We start from the raw sequence: 5,778 nt of genomic DNA, 5'->3' as shown, positions 1-5,778 counted from the left end.
TGCGCCGCCCGCGGAAGGCGCCTCCCCATCCGGCACCGCTCCACCGCCCCCCTTGTCCCGGGCGGGCAGGCGGTGTGGCCCGGATCTGCCCTTCTCCTCCCCCGGGCGGCCTGGGGGATGCTGAGCCGGCAGCTTCGTGTGCGGGGCGCGGGGGAGGCTCGGCCCTCACAACGATGCGAGGCAGCTTTTCTTTCAGAGGAAGGAATCACCCAGGCCGGCCCGAGGCAAGGGCTGTCCTGCGCCACAGCGGCCCCCGCGGGCGCTCATCGTCCCCAGAGGTGGGGCAGTCACACCCTCCTCTGGTCCCCGCCACCCGCTGGTTGTCCAGCCCGGTCCCCGTGGGTGGGACCACAGACTCCCCCGGTAGCATCCGTGGGAGGGAGGCGCCCGCCCCGCCTTCCCCATGGAAGGTCCCCTTGGCCCCTCAGCAGAGCCCTCGTTGTGCCCCCTCAGCGCTGGCCAGGGCATCTCACACCCTTTCACACCGTCCTCTGCTGGCCCGGGGGGTGTTTTTGTTCTTCTTCTTTTGTCGCTAGCCTGCCTCGAACAATTTATGAGAACTTTAAAAACAGAAACAAGATGGAGCAAGGCCGTTTTGCTTTTTAATAAGTGTTTAAACGTATTAAACGATTTGATTAAACGATTGAAATTAAGGCAAACCCAGGGAACTGCACTGGCACCTTCCTTGATACGCTTAAGTTCTTCAGTGTTAATTACGGAAGCACCTCTAGGTTTCAAACAGATAATTTCCTTCTCTTTGAGTGCTATGAGTGATATCCGTGCTTTTTAATGGCCAGTCAAAGATAAAGGTGGTGCTGGACCACGCTTCAGGTACTGGTGAATTAGGTATTTTTGTTGGCACAGAAATAAATAAACTTCCATGTAATGTTAGAGACTGGCATAACATGAAGGACTGTTGAGGAAACAGAGGTGGTGAGTTTGCCCTTGGGATTCTTAATGTGACTCTCTGTATTTCGTTGGTTTCCTCCTTGTTTGACACGTTCATCTCTGCCTGTTTCCAAATCTGCAGCAGCTGTTTTTCAATTTCCTTCAAAGAAAAGCACAATGCACAAGATTAAGGGACATCCTGATACTTTCAAGTTACCAAAATAGACCTCATTTGCAAGCAGCTATTACAGTCAAGATTTCCATGGAAACATTAATAAAGAAATCTTGAGCCAATTAGAATAATTAGAGAGCAGTATTACCATGTAGACTGAGTCCCTCTCCTGAGAGTCTGTCTCTAGATCATTCTTTGTTTTTAAGCACAGAAAAACAAAATATAAGCTGTGTCTGCATGAGGTGTAGTTCTTGATTCAGCACTTCAAAAATAGCTCATGTCTACCTTTCCAGCAAAAGTTATAGCATGTACATTATAGCTATGTACAGCATTATAGCAGCAGTGGCATTGAGTTAATGAACTAAAAATGAAAGAGTTAAGGATAAGATTAAAGTGAGATTCTTAAAAGAAAGAACCAGTTAAAAATTACCCTGTGTAAGATCTTTTTACCTTTTATTTTCTTTTTTGTTTCTTAGAGGTTGGTGCTTGCTGATATCCAGCCATGTTTCTCATTTAATTTTATTATATTTTAATTTCTTTAGGAAGCTACAGTATGCGTGGTGTGAAGATAAATGAGATGATACTGGTCCTTGTATTAAGGAACATCAAAGCCAAGATGAGACCTTTGAACATTTATACACATATTCTCGGAATTAAGGATATAGAGTTCTAAGATGGCCATTTGCTTAAGTCTTTTTATGAGGAGGTTGTGGTTTGGGCATGATCCAAACACAATTGGAGTCCAAATAATCTTGTCCAAATAAATTAGGATTCCCTGCTGCATCTGAGCGTTTCCTTCCTGCCTGATTTCTCTCTTTCAGTTCTCATCCAAGTTACTTTTAAACAGTATTCATTAAAAGTCAGGCAAACTGTAATCCTGCAAACACTCTGTGTATGACAACTTTCACTGTTGTTAGTAGCTGTGTTCTTAAAATGTTAGAATTAAATATGGATGCAAAACTTTTTTTCTGCTGTGTGACCCAAATTAATTTTGCCATGAAGTGTGTAAATGGCTAAATTGGTAGGAAGAAGAATGAGTGAGAAACATTGACGATGGACTCCTTCAGATTGTTGAGAGCCTTGTAGAAGTCTGATAGAAATAGCCAGACTTGTACAGGTATAATTGTTTGGCATAATAAATATAATTGTTTACAGTTTTACATATGGTCCAAGCAACACTGAAGAGTACCTGAATGAAGATTGCAAAACCAGATGTTACAATTCCTTCCTTAATTAAATAATTAAGATTCTAAAATGTTTAACAGAGGAATTGTAATCCAGTATATGGCTTTCTAGTTTGGATTTCTTGTGTTGGAGACCTTTCAGAACACCAAAAGGAGAAGAAGTTGTCTGTGTTTGTTTGAAAAATCGGGGAAAATAAAGGCAAAAACCCCTTGAATTAAAAAATGGCATGGATATGGCAGACACGTCCTGGTTTAATCCACCAGAGGGAGTAGCTGACCAGCACTGGGATTGGCTTTGGGAAATCTGTCTGTAGGAAAATTTGTGATGAAAGCCATTGAACTATCCATTATTTAAAAAGATATTATGTGTATGAACTACAGTGATAAGTGGTGAATTTATAGTATTTTCTTAATGTAGTCAACCATCAAGATATACCTTACAAATTCCATTTTTGTTGAGAACATTGAAGAGGTGCTAAAGCATTAATGTGTTGGTTACTATAAATATTCAAGGTGTCTGAACTGAAAACAGTGGCCTTTCACTTTGTCTGTGCTCAAATGAATAATTTTCTTCACCTTTTCATATTGGTCTTAACTTAGGTGCATAGAATCATAGAATGGTTTGGGTTGGAAGAAACCTTCAAAGATGATCTCACTGTGGGCAGGAACACCTTTCACTCATTTAAGTTTGCTCGAAGTCTCATCCAGCCTGATTTTGAACACTTCCCATAGTGGGGCATCCACAACTTCTGTCCTCCTGCCATGAAAAGGATTCAAGCACATGCTCCAAGTTAATTTAGTAATAGCAAGAGGCCATGTCTTGGAAGGGAAGTAGTGTTGCATGTCGTGTTCTGAAATTTTTACCAGGCACAAGAACTTCCAGGTTATAGTTTCCTTTAAATATTCACTTAAATAACTGCAGTTTGTCCATATACTGTAAACAATCAATATACTTTGGACTTTCTTGTTGTATGTGAGCTCAAAGTCCAAAAGTAAATGATCCATGTCCTTTAGCTGAACACAGCTAAAGGACAATTGAGAAAAAGAGTTCATTGGTTATTGTACATTATTAATAAAAGATAATGTAAAGTTGTGTGATAAAACAATGCTGAAAAGCAGATATTTTTTTAGCAGATATTTTTTAAGCTGCATTTTGTTTTCAATGCTGGTTCAATTTTTGCCCAGCTTCCCATTCAACCTACTCTTTACTAACAGTATTAAACTTGTATTAAATTCTGCATTAAGTAAAATGATCTAATCTTCTATATATTTTTCTTTAATGCACATTAAAAGCAATGAAATTCTTAGTAGAAATTATTAAAGAAATGCTACATATTTTATTACTATCCTAAAACCAGTGCTTTGAAGTCTAGCAATTGAAATATGATGATACATGCACTATTACCTTTAAAAATTGAATGAAAGGGAAGGCAAGTGATAAAAAGAAGTGCTTCTATTTTGCAGTATTTTAAAAGATGCTGGTAAATATCTGTTTGTTTTAACAGTTTCATAACTAAATGCTACTTTGCTATTAATAATACAAAGATGTTAATTTGCAGTTTCTTTTTGCAGGTGCTGCTTTGTGATGTATTTGTTGCATATCCAGAAGATCCACTTCCACTTTTGGAAGAAAAAGAATAAAGCCAAAGTGGAACATGGCTCTAGCATAAGACCGTTATGATGTCCAAATATGAAGAGTTATTATGCAGAAGTGGAACATGTGGGTGCAGATTCACAAGGAAAAAAAGACACGTAAGTCTATGTAGCTGCTCTGCATAACAAAGAAATACGTATTATATAATAGAAAATTATGATGTATAAATTAAATATGCTTGGTCCAATAATTTCTGTGACTCTTTTTGCAGGATGCCATTCATTAGCTGAGCTGTGGCAACTTGTTGTCACGAGTGCTGGGAGGGGCAGGTCCCTGTACTCTTTGCTAGGACAGATGGTGCTGGCACTCTTCTCTGAAGACTGAGCAGGGATGCTGATGCTGAACTGGCTTGGGAGGTGTTAGGGAAATGGAGTGTATGCATGTCAGAAGTACAGGGTAAATGAGTTGGGATGCTTTTTCTGGGAGGTGAAGGAGTACAGTGATAGGGATAATACAGGAGGGATCACAGACTTGGAGTCCTAGCTTCAGTTAGAGGGAATGCATGATGAGAGGTGGAGGTGGAGTAAAGATCAAAACAAAAAAGCCAGAAGGCAGGTTGGTATCTTAAAATATTTAAAATTTTAGTCTGACTAGACTGAGTTCAATGAAGATGTCCTGTTTCTGGAGAGTATCAAGGCATTCTTAGGGAATAATAATCTTAAATTCTTTTAATTCTTAAAAGCAGTTGCAATGATTGGTTTGACTTTCATAACTAGATTAGAATGCATATAACTGAGTCATTTTTTAATTGTGTACGTTTGTATTGGGTACACTTCTGTAGGCATTTTTGGTGCAAAACGTCACCTAAAGATAGGTATCTGGTGTAATTCAGCATGTCCTGGGATATCTTGGGCAAGGCTAGACCAGATAGGCCTTCAGCCTAAAGTTCAAGCAGAGCATGAACCCCCTGCCAGTATTTTCTGGATATCTTGATATTATGAGGCAGATGAGATGCCATCAGTGAATTTTAAAATGCAGAATCAAACCATCAATTATTATAATACATAATAAGTCTAATGGGTCAGAAGTAATCACATTGCTAATAAAGAGCAAATAAATTTTTAGGATACAGGGGGTTAGGAACTGGTATCAACCAGAGGACAACAGCAATAGTGCAGGGTTTGGGGGAGGGGTGCATGGAAGCATTCAGGGCTAGGGAGCACCTTCTGTGGGGTCTCCTTCAGGACACACAAAAGAAAACAGGCTGAGCCAGCTGTGCTGAAAGTATTTTTGCAAGTATTTTGTCTGTGTGGGATAAATCATGCAAGTTGATACATTTGTGGGCTGGAAGCTAGGGCTGTGGAACTTTGGGGCAAGATGGAAAAAATTGGCTTTATTTATGTGTGAAGTACAGAGGGAACAAAAATCATTACAGAAAAACAGGCAGCCTACTGAAATGCTTGCATTTTGTGTTTGAAAAGATTGCAGCTCCCTTGATCCAGAGAGAATTACAAATCTTTGTCGCCTGGTTTCTTTTTCTTGAGCTGTCACTATTTTTTTCGGTATGGGAATTGCAGAAAGACCTCTTCTATTTAGAAGACTGACCAGAGGTTTGCTCTAGCTGAGCACCTAACCATCTGCTGCAGAAAAGCAGAGCTCTTTCTTCCTTTTTCTCTTCCTTTCTCTCTTCCTTTTGCTCTTCCTTTCTCTCTTCCTTTTGCTCTTCCTTTCTCTCTTTCTTTCTCTCCCTCTGTGAATCGTAATGTTCTCTTTTTGGTGAATCCAGTATGTAGATAGCAATCTCCTTCCACAGGAGATTGTTACTGGGTGTTGTTTTCTCCAGGCCAAATCTGTCTGCTCTGAGCAAGTGGAAAATAAAACATGCCTGGACTTCTCAAAGTTCTAGAACCTACGATAGGGATCTTTTATTGTCTCTGGCA

Source organism: Myiozetetes cayanensis, unplaced genomic scaffold, assembly GCF_022539395.1.
Source record: "Myiozetetes cayanensis isolate MyiCay16 unplaced genomic scaffold, myiCay2020 scf3, whole genome shotgun sequence".
NCBI classification, from domain to species: Eukaryota; Metazoa; Chordata; class Aves; order Passeriformes; family Tyrannidae; genus Myiozetetes; species Myiozetetes cayanensis.
Note: the sequence above shows the minus strand (reverse complement) of the source record.